The sequence below is a fragment of the Rhamphochromis longiceps genome, linkage group LG14, assembly GCF_057381845.1.
Source record: "Rhamphochromis longiceps isolate RC_006_pf linkage group LG14, R_longiceps_female_GT1.1, whole genome shotgun sequence".
NCBI classification, from domain to species: domain Eukaryota; kingdom Metazoa; phylum Chordata; class Actinopteri; order Cichliformes; family Cichlidae; genus Rhamphochromis; species Rhamphochromis longiceps.
The window spans coordinates 8,701,536-8,718,114 of NC_140570.1; positions in this window are offsets into that span (position 1 = coordinate 8,701,536).

Below are 16,579 nucleotides of genomic sequence, written 5' to 3' on the forward strand. Positions count from 1 at the left end.
AGCGTACATTAAAGCCTGAAGTCTGCAGTGGGAGATGGTTATCGGCCTCAAAGGGGGAAAGTATGCCTCCTTTGGAGATTATTGGCAAGCTTAAAGGGGGAACACGAAAGACGATTAGTCAGAAGACTTGGGTTGATAAATTTTCCCTGAAGCTCAGAATTCTTTTTTTTCCTTTTTGATTTTGCATGTGTAAAGCATGCATTTAAACACTGGGAATATTTTGTGCATGTCAAGAGAAAGTCAGGTTTATCTATGTCGTGGGAATTGACAGTAGATTCTTTTCTGGGAAACGGAGACCTGTACAAAATTCTAGGCCAGTGGATCCATGGAGATGTCAAACTATTTCACTGAAAGTCATTTTAAGATATCCACAAGGGAACCTGAATATCTGTAGCAAATTTCATGGCAAGTTGTAAAACAGTTGTCAGGCTTCTGTGCTTGAAGTCAGAAGTATATGCCTGAGATGACCATATTAGGATATTCCTTCATGTGACGTCAATGAGTAGAGAAGACAAAAACAAGCTTTCAGAGCAGTTAGAAACCTGAGATTTTACCCCAAAAAGATTCCTTTTATGTATCTTCCATTTTAACCGTATATGTCAGAAAACAAGGAAAGGCATAAAAGGTTTACTTTAAGATTCGCCATCAGGGGAGCGTGAATGTGTACTACATCTAACATTGTTGGCATATTTCAGTCAAAGTGGTAAATCAGCATAACTAAAATCAAGAAGGTGTGAAGCTTAAAAAAAAACAAAAACCCAAAAGGCAGGAAATAAATCAAAGAAAAGTTCTTGATGCAGCCCTAATTGAAAGAAAAAAGGAGAACAGAGCAGAAGAAACCGAGACACTGGGAGTGCAGAAATACTTGGCCGACTGCTGGACTTGGCTAACCAAAGTCAGTTAAAAGTTCAGGTAATGGCCATTATTCAGCTGGACTGCTGCCTTCCTCTTAACAAAATCAGTGCAATCCAACACCTCTGTCAGTAAAGATTCTCTTTTAGGGCCAGTTTCTCAGGGAGATACTGAAAAAGAGGTCTCTCAGGTACTTCAGCATGTGGCCCTTTTTATGGGTAGAAATAAAACACAGATGTTGGGGGAAAGAGACAATCCGATATTTGGGTCACTGTTGACTTTATCTACCAAATAATGAGAAGCTTTCCATCTCTAACAAATCTCTAAAGATTACTTGTAATGTGGGATACACAGGCCTAGTTGGTTGGAATTTTCATGTTTTACTCCCAGTGTCAGTGCTGAAAACAATGTTTCTTTTAGTGAATAAGAACATGAATTAACAATCTTTCACCAGGGACACCTATGCAACTATTATTCCCATGAAACATTGTTTCAGGGGTAACATCCAGGGGCGTGGCATCAGAAGGCTCCCTGGTTAACAGACTTGGTACGGTGGTGCAGTGGTGGTGTAAGGTTCTGTATGGATTGCAACCTTTCTGTGACTGTTACCGTGGGTTTCCTCTGGGTAGTCCAGTTTCCTCCCACAGTTCAAAACAAGCATGCAAGTGGTGATTCTAAGTTGGCCGTGGGTAGTTGAAGTGTGCAAAGCACTGGGTATGGCTTGCAGTCTAAATCTCTTTGTGCGGTAAGACTAAAAAAGCCAATTCATTTCCATTGCAATATGTAAACTGTTATATCCAGACCTTCCAATTCCACCTGTTGCTGGGTGCGTTGGTATAATATTTAATAATATATAATTGGGATGGCTGTGGATCATGTGGTAAAGCTGGTCATCTGCCAATAGATCAATCCCTGACTCCTCCAGCCTGCACACTCAAGTATCCTTGGAGCAAGTTGCCCCTGAGGCTTGCATCAGATGCTTTATGATCGTGTGTGTGACTGAGTAAATGAGAATTGACATACAAAGCAAGAATTACAGTACAAAGTGCCTTGAGTGCTCAGTTGAACAGAGTAGTACCAATCCATTTACCATTTAATAAAATTAATTTATCGCTATTGTGCTAATTATAAATACAGAACATAAACTTCTAATTCACATGCCTACTATTCTCTAACCTACAGACAAATTACCAAGTATTAACCTCCTTAGCTGAAATATAAGGCCAGTGCCGAGGTGCCTATGACAGCAGTTCCTCTAATGACCACTTGAGGCTGGCTTCAAAAACAAATCCCTATAAGGCTCCCATGTTGGGCGATCGTGGCTCAAGAGTTGGGCGTTCGTCTTGTAATCGGAAGGTTGCCGGTTCGAGCCCCGGCTCCGACAGTCTCGGCTGTTGTGTCCTTGGGCAAGACACTTCACCCGTTGCCTACTGGTGGTGGTCAGAGGGCCCGGTGGCGCCAGTGTCCGGCAGCCTCGCCTCTGTCAGTGCGCCCCAGGGCGGCTGTGGCTACAATGTAGCTTGCCATTACCAGTGCGTGAATGTGTGTGTGAATGGGTGAATGATTGTGTATAGTGTAAAGCGCTTTGGGGTCCTTAGGACCAAGTAAAGCGCTATACAAATACAGACCATTTACCATGTTAAAATTGCCAAACAGACAGCATTAGAAAGCATGTTAACAGGCTGCTGCATAAAATGGTTTTGGTTTTTGTGGATAGATTCTTCCTCATAATAACACAGAGGAGGGTGATTTAAAAATACTGGTGTCTGCGTTTATTGACAGGCAGCTATAAGGTCTCTCCTCCATTATTTTGATTCACAAAACTAGATCTTTTCACTTTGCACTATTGGTGCCTTGAACATTTCTAATAGATTATCTAGTACAGCTTGATGTTTGGTGCAGACCATGGTGAAATTCTTCTATTTGATTTGCCCATTAGCGCTAATTATTTAATATATGAGTTGAATGAATGCTGCTTACTAACTAAGATACTTTGTGTTAGCTGATAACTTAGCATAAGGTAACTTCTAGCTCTAACTAACATGGCAAGACCTAAAACTTTAAGTCTAATAATGTGACTTTCAAGGTTAGGGTAGGCCCTAGTCAGCCTGTGCAAGCAGGTTACCCTGGTCTCCAGTAATTTGCACAGAAGACGTAGACTTGCGTGGAAACATTTGCCAACACTTTGCCAAAGGGGTATGAAACTGTGAAAAAAAAGTAACACAAACCAGAACACGGGATGAATTGCCTTTAAATTTGAAGTTATCCCTTTCCAAATGTGTTGGTTGCAGCGGTAATGCAACCAGCTCTTAGTATGAAGACAAACAGTCTCTGTTTCCAGTTTGCACTGTGAGTAAATGGTGAGTGTTTATAGAGAAGTTGACTTTTTCATGCTAACTACAGGCAACCACAGTAATCTGTTAACACCCAAAACAAGCACAAAGAGGTTTCTGATGCAACAAGATAGTATGTCACGCTGGAAACAAATGTTGCCTATCCCTGCTGTAACCCCTTTATTTTATTTATCCCGAACACGACAGGAAGGTTAAGGTGAACCTAAATTAAAGTTTATGGGAGATATTGTTTTTTTTTTTTAATCTCTTCCTTCTTTCAACCTCTAGCTGAATCTGGTGCCTGAGATGAGAAGTTGTCATTACATCTCCTAATGTTTATGTAGCTACTGTGGCTCTCTAGAACTCGCTAAATTTGTAACCAATTTTTAGGTAAATGTTTTGGGGTTTTTTTTACCCAACCATGCCCATTCCTTCCCCGGCAAAGGGCCTCTGGCTACATCTCAATCAAGCCTCTCTTCAGTAACCCCTCTCACATGCAGACCTGACAAAGGAGTCTAAAATGATGACCAAGTCAAGACACAACAAGCCTACCACTTCAGCCCTTCTTCTAGATACACCCACACAATGCTACAAGCCTGAGTGCTTTTGTCATCCAATCTAATTAAGAAAGCCTTAGGTGAAGTGGCAGCCCTCAAACAGGCTTAACCCCCACTGTCACTGCAACCCCTTTTCATCGGTCACTTTGCTTCATAATTCAATTTTCTGATCTAAAAGATGAAACCCCTCCAGGCTCGTCCTCTAAGCCGCTCACAACGGGGCACAACACACTGACAATATTACTCTGTCTTTTGTGTTGTCATTCTAAAGTGCATCCTTAGGTCTGAACAATATTATAATCCTTAATCCAAACACTTCAGTGTTAATCCCCAGTTGCGTCTGACTCAAGAGTTTTCTTTTTCGTTTTCGATCGTTTTTGTTTTTGTGAAGGGCGAATGAAGAGGCAAACAGAGTGTTTTTTTTTATGGAGAAAGAAAAAAACCCAAAACGAAACAAAAAAGCTGGGTGAAGAAAACAACAAGAACTGAAAGCTTCAGTTGGGAAAATAGCCAGGCAGAGCCCCTCAAACGTCTGAGCATATTGATTGAGAGGCTTCCGGCACAGAGTTGACCTTGTGTCTGGTCCGCGAGATATTACGTCTCCGGGCTTTCGATGGACAACACACATGTAGCATTAGATGTGAAGGGCCAAAAAATGTCTGTGCTGGAACAGAACATGAGAAAATTCTGGCAGCAGGACAGAGTGTGTCTTAATTTAGCTACATTTGAAATCACTCTGTTCACAGTCAAATGTTGTGTGTGTGTGTGTGTGTATCCATCAAGTGCGGCTTTGGTTCGGAGAGACAGAAACTATCGCAGACAAACACCCGAGAACATGAAAAAGCACTTACGGGAGAAGCACCGTCTTTTCGTTGCAACCGCGCCTAAAGGCAGCTTTTTTTCCTTTTCCTCCTGCAGAGCCTCCTGTGAGTAATGGAAATGAATGAGAGATGACTAAGAATCACAGAACAAAAACAAACACAAGAAAACAGAGCTTTGAGTTGGTATAACAAAAGAAACAGAGAGAAAAAGAAGATAAAGGGAAAAGTGAGCGAAGATTGATCGGTGACAACTTCGGCACAAAGCTAAGAAGACTGAGTCGAGAACTTTACAAGTAATTGGCAGCAGATCTCAGAACACTGATTCAAGGATGCTTGAAAACAATAAAAATAAATATCTAACAGATGTTAAATGTTCATTGAAGCTTTTTCAAGGCAAATACAAGAGAAAATTCTGGTTTCTGTTGTGAGAGCAACTTAAAGAAACAAAAGGGCGGAACAAAAATGCATCGCTGAACTTATATGTCCAGAATTTTACATATTTAGCTGTACTGATATCTATTTGGGTTCTTCTGGTGGCTTTGTCAGAGTGATGGATCGATGGTGGACCAGTCCTCCACTGCAGTTCAAAGTGAAATATCACACAGAGGTTCAACACTTACCTTTAGTGCCAACTGAAGACACACAATTGTACATCTACGAGATGTACAGTGGGGCAAAAAAGTATTTAGTCAGCCACCGATTGTGCAAGTTCCCCCACCTAAAATGATGACAGAGGTCAGTAATTTGCACCAGAGGTACACTTCAACTGTGAGAGACAGAATGTGAAAAAAAAATCCATGAATCCACATGGTAGGATTTGTAAAGAATTTATTCGTAAATTAGGGTGGAAAATAAGTATTTGGTCACCTCAAACAAGGAAAATCTCTGGCTCTCACAGACCTGTAACGTCTTCTGTAAGAAGCTTTTCTGTCCCCCACTCGTTACCTGTATGAATGGCACCTGTTTGAACTACTCATCTGTATAAAAGACACCTGTCCACAGCCTCAAACAGTCAGACTCCAAACTCCACCATGGCCAAGACCAAAGAGCTTTCGAAGGACACCAGGAAAAGTATTGTAGACCTGCACCAGACTGGGAAGAGTGAATCTACAATAGGCAAGCAGCTTGGTGTGAAAAAATCAACTGTGGGAGCAATCATCAGAAAATGGAAGACATACAAGACCACTGATAATCTCCCTCCATCTGGGGCTCCACGCAAGATCTCATCCCGTGGGTTCAAAATAAGATAAGATAAGATAAGATAACCTTTATTAGTCCCACACGTGGGAAATTTGTTTTGTCACAGCAGGAAGTGGACAGTGCAAAAGTTATGAGGCAAAAATTAGAATACAATAAGAATAAATACAGTACACAACTGTACAGAATAGAATAAAATAAAATACTATATACAGTAGAATAAAATAAAATAAATATACAATAAGATAAAAATAGAATACAAATACTATATACAACTGAGTAAAAATACAACGATGACAGAAAGGATTATTGCACGCAAAATGATCATGAGAACGGTGAGCAAAGATCCCAGAATCTCTGCAGGACGTGGTGAATGACCTGCAGAGAGCTGGGACCAAAGTAACAAAGGTCACCATCAGTAACACACTACAACGGCAGGGAATCAAATCCCGCAGTGCCAGACGTGTTCCGCTGCTGAAGCCAGTGCATGTCCAGGCCCGTCTGAAGTTTGCCAGAGAGCACATGGATGATACAGCAGAGGATTGGGAGAATGTCATGTGGTCAGATGAAACCAAAGTAGAACTTTTTGGTATAAACTCAACTCGTCGTGTTTGGAGGAAGAAGAATACTGAGTTGCATCCCAAGAACACCATACCTACTGTGAAGCATGGGGGTGGAAACATCATGCTATGGGGCTGTTTTTCTGCCAAGGGGACAGGACGACTGATCCGTGTTAAGGACAGAATGAATGGGGCCATGTATCGTGAGATTTTGAGCCAAAACCTCCTTCCATCAGTGAGAACTCTGAAGATGAAACGAGGCTGGGTCTTCCAACATGACAATGATCCAAAACACAGCGCCCGGGCAACAAAGGAGTGGCTCCGTAAGAAGCATTTGAAAGTCCTGGAGTGGCCTAGCCAGTCTCCAGACCTCAACCCCATAGAAAATCTGTGGCGGGAGTTGAAAGTCCGTGTTGCTCGGCGACAGCCCCAAAACATCACTGCTCTCGAGAAGATCTGCATGGAGGAATGGGCCAAAATACCAGCTACTGTGTGTGCAAACCTGGTAAAGACCTATAGTAAACGTTTGACCTCTGTTATTGCCAACAAAGGTTATGTTACAAAGTATTGAGTTGTATTTTTGTTATTGACCAAATACTTATTTTCCACCCTGATTTACGAATAAATTCTTTACAAATCCTACCATGTGGATTCATGGATTTTTTTTTCACATTCTGTCTCTCACAGTTGAAGTGTACCTCTGGTGCAAATTACTGACCTCTGTCATCATTTTAGGTGGGGGAACTTGCACAATCGGTGGCTGACTAAATACTTTTTTGCCCCACTGTATCTATGAGATGTATTGGCGAAAAATGTGATGCCGGTGTTAACTGTTTCCATATGATGTCCAGTGACTTTAGTGATCCCCTGACAATTCCAGTGAAATCAAAAGCTTGAACTTTTGAGCTCAGAGTGAAATGTTTTCCCAATTATGGGAATGGATTTCCATGAACTGATCCACAGACTTTCCTTCTGGCATCAATAATCTTTTTCTTTTCTTTTCTTTAACTGAAATATTATCACGACTGTTGAATGGATTGCGGAAAATTGTAGCACAGAAATCAAAAATCCCTGGAAATGATTTTTTAAAATAAGCTTTGAAGACTTCCTGACCTTTCGTCTAGATCTAGTTCCAGCATCAAGTCTAAATTTACCTAGTATTTTGGTCTATGACCAAAAAGCTCAAAATAGAGCTGCGTTTGGGCACAGACACTCTAGAATTGAAATCTTTTACCTCCTAACATCCACCAGATTGCCTTTGGTGTTGGAGTGTAGCTGTTGGGGTAAGATTTATAAAGTTTTCTCCTATTTGGAACACACAAAGGGGAAAGCATTTAGTAGAGGAACTACACTGCCAAAATAAATGTATTTATGAGAAAAAGATGTACTCTAATAGTTTCTAAAAGTTTGGTTATTTAGTATGATGCTAAAACAAAACTGCTAATCACAGAATCACAGAGCAAGATGAACTTGTCTTGATCTTGGTACCGTCGCTCTTTGCACTGCCAGTGACTAAACTAGCAGTTTATCCCTGCAGGACACAGAGGGATGGAAAGGAGATTTTGGGAAAAGGTGAATGAAGACTTTCGGAGGCTTCCACAGTTTATGAACTCACTATTTATCACCTCATAAAGCATGGCTGTTTTCAGAAATGTCATGGCCATGAACATCTGTCTGAGAGTGAAGACGTCAACACTGGAAGACACATTTGTATCAAAGCCAAACTATTTGCAAGTTGAAAAGGTGACCAGTCAACGACTGCACCTTCTTTTCTGGGGAAAAAAAAGCTACAAGGCTACAGACGGTGAAGCAATAACATGAAGAGCCATTAAGTATGGAGTCTTTTCATCTCTCCCCACCTGCTTATTGTGGAACCCGTTTCTCTCCAGGAGCATAATCCTCACTGATTGTTGGTCCTCTGGGAGAACGAGAAGCTTTATCAGCCCCACCAGACTAATCTCACCTCCAGGCCAAAGGGTGCTGGAGGGTGGCTTGTTCCCAAATGAAGCCAAAGGGAGGTCACCTACTTGACCACTGAGTGGCTTCTTATCCATGGCTGCTGGCCACACGGATAGACTGACCCCACCTGATAGGCTAACCTTTGACCTCCCTGAACGCACACATGCACAACACAACCAAATATACAAACATGCTAATCTTAAAAGCAAAATACTTTCTCTTAGCACCAAGTCTCTTGTGTGAGGCCTTCTCAACATGCAAGCTGGATGACAGATAATCAAGTTAGCCCTTGCACTCTTCTTCATCCTCCCCCTCTGGGTCTGGATGGAAGCCTGATGAAGGTCCAGCAGGCTATCAGCTCAAGCAGAAACCTGATTATCACGGTGAAAGCAATGTTCAAAATCCCCTTGATAACTGTCTGATAGACTGAGATGGACAGACAGCTATGTATATACAGAAAGACAGAGGGGGAAAATTGGAAAGGAGGAGTGAAAAGAGAACTGTTGATGAAAGGAGAACTTGGGAGACAGCCGAGTGATTCAATTCAAACTCCCAACAATTGCCCCTCAAACTAGTTTTTTAACCTCATTTTATTTAAAAAGTTGGGGAGAAAAAAGGTAAGAAGAGCGAGAAAGCGATAGAGTGAAGGGGAAAAGGTAACATGTGACACAGCAGCCATCCATCATCTGCTGTTTTGATCCTCGTGCTGAGAAAAGGGAGTCTAGATTAAAAGAGACAGAGAGCTCAGTAATGCTGCTGAGAGTCGGGCTGTGGGATTTTCTCTGTTCAGCACAGCTTTGGCCTTTGGTCTGTTGACAGCAATAAGATTCCTATCACTGCTCACATGTGGGCTACAACACATGCAACCCAACACACACACACACACACACACACACACACACACACACACACACACACACACACACACACAAACATATGGACACATGATCTGTACAATTTTAATCCTTAGTTTTCAGCAGGTTGGGGAATGGAATTAAAATAGCGCTCGTGCCAGGGAATAGTGATACAACATTCTATGATAAGATCATGAGAAATATAGTATGCAACAGCTTAGCTCATTTGTGTGTAAGCATTTCTTTCATGTCTGGCTGCTTTTTGTTAAATTGGGATATGCACGGTTGTGATATAAAAGATAAAGTGGTTTAATATTTCACATTAAAAATGTACTACAACTTCTACAGCCATGCTAAATACAAACATGGGAATGGTTTGGCTTATAATATACACAACGTTCCTGCTGAAGCATTTTCAAAACAAAGAAAAAATACTTATGGGACATGGAAAAATATACAAAAGAGCATTGCCCAGTAATGTCATGTACATTGGTAGTCTCTATCAGTAGATAGCATTGATAGCTAAAATATAATCAATAAAATCTCACTCTTAGCATCACCTTTGGGTAGTATGTGTGTCATCTATCTATCCTCAGTATTATGAAAGCAGTGTTGGATCACATTAATAGAGAACAAAACAAAAGGCAGCCAACATCCAAAAAAGAGGTTTTAATGTCCTTGAAGAAACCTGGAGAACTAGCTCTCCAGGTTTATTGGAGACTTTATTAAGGACTATGGTCACGAGCTGTGGGTAGTGACCAAAAGAACAAGATTGTGGATACAAGCGGGCTTCTTCTGAAGGGTGGCTGGCCTCTCCCTTAGAGATAGGGTGAGAAGTTCGGTCATCCAGGAGGGGCTCAGAGTAGAACAACTGCTCCTCCACTTCAAAAGGAGGCAGTTGAGGTGATTCGGGCATCTGACGAAGATGCCTCCTGGGCGAGGTTTTCCGGGCATGTCCTACCGGGAGGAGGCCCCGGGGCAGACCCAGGACATGCTGGAGAGAGATTATATCTCTTGGCTGGCCAGGGAACGCCTTGGTGTTCCCCCGGATAAGCTGGAGGAGGTGGCTGGGGAGAGGGAGGTCTGGGCTTCTCAGCTTAGGCTGCTGCCCCTGCGACCCAGCCCTGGATAAGCAGAAGAAGATGGATGGATGGCTGGATGGATGGATGGATGGATAATGGAAGACAACAATGGTACTTAGCAATGGGCTGTTTGTCGTATCTCTCCTATGACAACCTGAATCCTCACAACAAAAAAGCACTGCCTGTCCACACACTGAACAAACGTGCTACAAACTGTGAAAAAATGCACAGCTAAAATGAAAATGCGGCGGTGTAACTAACAATTTTCTCACTGATGATTAGGAGCAACAGTTCATTACGGATTCTCCTTCATTATATAACCCCCTTATCCTCTGCAGCCTGCTAACAGCCCACTTGGGGAGTTCTAATAACAGATGCGATGTTTGATCCTTAGCAGGGAGCACAACTCAGGCTTTCACTCTGCCTCTCTAAGCACCTCTTTGAATTGCCTTTGTGTACAAACTGCTATATCCAAAGAAAAGCTTACCTTTCTACATTAGGTTAAGCCTTCCCACATATTAATTAGGGGCAATGACAAATCAATTAAATTGATGTTTTTTGGCTCCCTGTTTGAAATAAGACTTAGGTGCAGCTATTGTGCCTCAAGCAAAAAGTTTTACCTGAGGGATTGCGATGTCTTGATTGAATCATTACCAACAAATCTCTTAATAGAACACTCACAGTGTGGGTACTTATGTTTCTGCTGTTTGGATTCTTGATGGATTCCCCAATCACAGAACAAGAAGGTCAGCTCAACAACAGGCTCTCAGTAGGCTGTGGGTACAGTATGTTTTTGTATGAAAAATATCCTGATGCATGCTGGAATGGGCTCCAGTCCCTCTGTGATCCCGAATGAGAAATTATTGAAAACTAATGACTCACAGAAGTTTTTTTCCTTAAGATCAGGCATCACCAAAAGCAGCTGAGCTAAGCTCTGACAGAGTGATATAATCTGATTTGAGGCAGGAGGAGTGTGCTCAGCTGGGCAGTGAAAATGGAGTGCTTAATAAAGTCGTATAATAAGCATCGCCGGTAGTGTGCCGACATATTTATTTACAATTCTTTCACCCACCCTCACTCAGCTTGTGTCCTTACATCCCGTTGAAGACATCATTCAATCTGTGATCTCCAACCCCTGCTGTCCTGGCTCCTGCACCCCCCTCAGAGTGAGGGATTCTGGGACCGGTCTGGGTTCTTCACCCATGCGCGACCCCATCGACTGAGCTGCTCTACACCGCCTAAATGATTGATTCTAGGCTTTGCTAACTAGACTCCTGAGTCCAAAAACAACTAAGGCTGACTGGCCAGTCGGTTGCAGCATGTGTGTGTGTGCATGTATAATAAGCCCAGGAGACCCAGTAAAAATAAATGTGCAGCAATGAGCCAGAGTGTGTTTCTATATGTTTGTGAGAAAATGTGCTTATGGGGATAAAAGTTTAAGATAGCAACCCTTGTTAGGTAATTACGGTGTGTACATTGGAGGAGTGTGTGTTTGTATAATTTTTAGTGAGCGTGCGCTTGTATAAAATGTATCAAAACAGCTATATTTCACAAAAGTATCTGCAGATTTCTTTATTATTTGTCTCTTTGTTGTGGGAGCTTTTTTTTTGCCTGTAAATCTGATGAGTTGACTTTAGTTCAGGGGGACCACACAGCATGTACTGATGGAGACAGGGCTGTGTCATAATAAGATTACAGCCAGGCTAATTAAATGAAGTGGCTCATGCTTTGGTTCACCGGTTAGCCTGCTAGCGCTTTTTGAACCCATGACACTGATCGTACAGTCCATTAAGTACTAATAAAAGGCCAACAGTAAACGTGCCCAAAGAAGAGGGGCTTTGCATGGAAGTTTAAGGGCAGAAATCATTACAAGTGACAGCAATATGAAGCACAAAGCCACTGCTCCATGAAAGGTTCAGTTTTGGTTATCAGGATGTAACCTTTATTTTCAGCTCAGCTCTGTTACTGTATCTATTAATAACTATAATTGCTGTATCTATACCATCATTACTGCAGGTCAGCGGAGCTATCAAGGGAACTTGTGGCTAGACTATTACCATGGAAACCAAACCCTTATTAATTGGCAATTAAACTAGGTCAAGAAACTTGTCTTAACAAATCACAGAGGTTCACTTTAAATGTCCTCCTCGTCCACGAGCATGTGTGATATTACTAAAAGAACAGTGAACAGCTAACCAGTGAAGCATGAAGGCGAGGTTTGCATATTAGCGGGTACACGGGCAAGAGCAGGAAGTAGATACATGATTAATGTGGACTTGTTAATCTTTTCTTACTTGTGTCATATTAAACGTGGCCAAAGATTCAAATAATGAGGTCAGCATATGTGGACCGCTAATCCCTGTGAGACAAAACCTCAGGCAGCAGGCTTTAAACACTTACATATTTTTCTACTCGTGGATTTACAGTGATGTCAGTGAGAGGGGACATCCCTTATAGTATAGCTGTCTCAGGCACACAGCTCTGACTGTGAGCAAAGAAACCCCCACCTACTATTCAAATATTTTCCCTGACAGGGGCAGAGTCCGGAGAAAGCTGGCTTAAAGGGAGAAGTGAGCAGAAACGGCTTGTTTCAGCTCGAGGATTAACTGGGGAGCATGCACTAAAGCTCAGAGAAAAACAAATAAGGACTGCTTTGATTTGTGAATCATGCTAAGCAACTCTAGTGGAGCCCAGCACTAAATATATAGAGCATGAAATGAACATAATAGAACCTCTTTTACGTTTTTCAGGAGTTTTCTTTTCTCCAGTCAGAATTCATAGTTAATTATAAGTGTAGAGTGGATTTCATTTTTCTTCTTTGAGATGTTTTTAAAACTTAAATACTGGGAACTTAATAGGATGAAACTTAAAAATAGTCAAGATTAGAGGAACTGTTGTCTCTCACATAAACATCACACACACTGCAGTGTTGAGGTCATTACTCAGAAAACAGCGTCACACATTACTTAGTAGTGCAGTATGTTACTTAATTATGCACCAGAGTAAGTAATTTGTTACTCTACTCCATAAAATCCATCTATTCTCTTGTGCTTATAGAATGAGAGGTGGGGTACAACCTGGACATGTCAGCAGACAGAGAACATGCAAACTCCACACAGAAAGGCCCCAGCCAAACGGTGGATTTGAACTCAGGAGCATCTTGCTGTGAGGGAACAGTGCTGACCACCATGTTGCCCTGGCCTGAAACCCACTGTCACAAAATTATAGGTTAGCAATATAAATCTGAGTCTACTTGATGTAATGTAACAGAAAACCAACAACACAAGCCGAAACCAGCCCAAAGACGCTTCAAAGCAAAGTGATTCTCTACCAGAAATATGAACAGGTAAAAAGTGACGCTGCAACCTGATGATTGTTCAGGCTCTGGCTGCTGGCCTGGGGTCTGCATGCACTCTGCTTTAACATCACTCTGGGTTCTTAGTGTTATCATGCTGTCTGTGCACATGTTTGCTAACACAAGTTGTGTTAGCAGCATAAAGTAATTGTAATTTTTATGTCATGGGTCACCCTCCCCTGACCCTCATTCTGACCGTGACATTTTAGGGTGAAGATCCACAAGGGAGCAATCATAAGGAGGTTTTCGGTACAGCACTCACTTTGTGACCAATTTCATTTAGCAACAGCTGGCAACCTCCAGCAACTACTTGCTGACTGTAACAGGTGCTGCTAATTTTCAGGTTCTTAGGTGTTTCTGCTGCAGGCCACAAAGAGTCCTGAATATTTTCATAATTTATGCTGGCTACATGATTGTGAGATTGTTAATTCTATCAACAGACTCCTATAATCATCACCCCTCAACTTTCTCTCTCTTTCTCATCTAAATGAAGTTTCTGCTGGACTAATTCAAGCCTTGAAACAGAGGAGATTAAATATCCATTGCAGACAATTGTGAACAGTGCAGGTAAAAGAAGCAGAAAGTGTGATCACTGTGTGAATTCAGTTTGCTTAAAAACAGATTTATGTTTTTTTCTTGATGCAGTTTATGTTTGAGGGGTACAAAAGATGCACTTCTGCATCGTAACCACAGACTGTATGTAAAAGATCAATGCAGCCACCCTGACATCACCCATAGGTTTGTGGATTACAGCATTGGAACCTTAAGTTTAGCACCCACAATTACATGTGATATTAAATGGAATTATCATGTTTGACTAGTAAAAAGCCAGGTTTGAAGACATTGCTGAAAAATCTGAAGGGTTTCTTTTGAGTTTTGAGTCAGTGCTGCAACATAACTGAGCACGGCACATTAAAAATGCATACTTTATACATATATTTATGTATACGTATATATATATATATATATATATATATATATATATATATATATATATATTAGGGGTGCAACGATATTCGTATCGATATTGAACCGTTCGATACAATGCTTTCGGTTCGGTACGCATATGTATCGAACAATACAACATTTGTAATTTATTTTATCAATTTTCCTTCTGACGATGCTGTCTGTGTTGAGCGCTCAGTGAATCTGCGTTCGACTGCTCCGCCTAGGCTGCACTGTCGAGCGCAGATCCACTGAGCGCTCAACACAGACAGCATCGTCAGAAGGAAGAGCGCAGGGCAAGCTAGCGAGACAGAAGTTAAGCTCTCCTTGCAACAGGCAAATTGAACCTCATTCAGATCTGGCGTTTGGAATTATTTTGGTTTTCATGTGACGTATGACCCTGAAGGTAAGCGTGTCATGTACTAAAGTAAAACAGTATGTTGGATGTGCCATGCAATGCTCAATTACATTGGTGTGAACTAGTGTGTTAGCGCAGTTAGCTCGTTAACGTGTTGGCCGTCTAGCCCCATGCACGGAGCGATCGGCGGTAGCTCGTTAACGGAGATTTGCCGTGTTGTGGGGTTGAGGTCATTTCAACGAGATTAGCCTGAAAGCACTAGTGGGAACACAACGAATATGACTGCACATTTACGCCGACATCATCCTAGTGCAAAGACAAGTGGAAGCAGACAAAAAAAGCAAGCATGCTACTAACTTTAGCCGAGTCATTTAGACAGCTGTTAGCACATGATTCTCCTTATGCTGCTGAGAATATAGCCCAGAAGAAGCGGATAGTATAGCTTTTATTTTGGAAAGAGCCATTTCTCTGTAATAAACTCTCTTTTCCAAAGATGAGTGATTCCTCAATCAGATACAGGGCTCGCAATATCGCTAGCCCGACGTCCCGGAGCTAGCGATTTTTTCAGTCGGGCTACCAAAATCTATCTCTTCCCTGCCCGTCGGGCTATTGTAGGAAAAATATATGTCAATGCTTTTGGATTCTTTCAGAAATGTAGCTGGGTAATTATGTCATTGGCATCGGTGAGCCACTGTCAATATGTGACATATTGAAATCGCGTTTGAATTTGCGCTTGTTTTTTTGCTTTCACTTTGCAATCGAGCGAACTGTGTATAGAGAGCGACAGCACTGATCTGTGAGTGATGATAATTTGTGCACCAATTCCTCTGACATCGTCTTATCAATCGTTAGCTTACTATGCAAACATGACAAGTGAAATCTCCCGCAGCAAGCTTAAACATGTGAGAGGTTGATCGCGCAGAGAATCGCTGAGCTTATGTGAGTGCGTGTGTAAAAGCATTTCAGTTCTGCTGAGCCAAATAAGACAGGTCAGGGTGAAGAAGTGACAGCCAAAGAAAAGCTTACCACAAAACGGAGAAGTTATGACAAATCAGACTATAAGGCAAAAAGAAAGTGCAGCTTTATGGTTTCATGGACAAAAGAATTTCTGTGGCTGCAATATGATGAGCTAAATAACCAGGGCTGCACATAAGTGGTCCGCAGGTGCGCATTCGCTGTCAAAATAAAAAACACGCACAAGGGTTAGGGTTAAATTTAAAAACTGTACTTTTGAGTTAAAATATATATTTATAATTTTAATAAATGACAAATTAAAAATGCATGAACATTTTTTTGTATCGAAAAAATATCGAACCGTGACACCAAAGTATCGAACCGAACCGAACCGTGAATTTTGTGTATCGTTGCACCCCTAATATATATATATATATATATATATATATATTTCAGGCTAATCTCTCACTCACATAAGCTCAGCGATTCTCTGCGCGATCAACCTCTCACATGTTTAAGCTTGCTGCAGGAGATTTCACTTGTCATGTTTGCATAGTAAGCTAACGATTAATAAGACGATGTCAGAGGAATTGGTGCGCAAATTATCATCACTCACAGATCAGTGCTGTCGCTCTCTATACACAGTTCGCACGATTGCAAAGTGAAAGCAAAAAAACAAGCGCAAATTCAAACGCGATTTCAATATGTCACATATTGACAGTGGCTCACCGATGCCAATGACATAATTACCC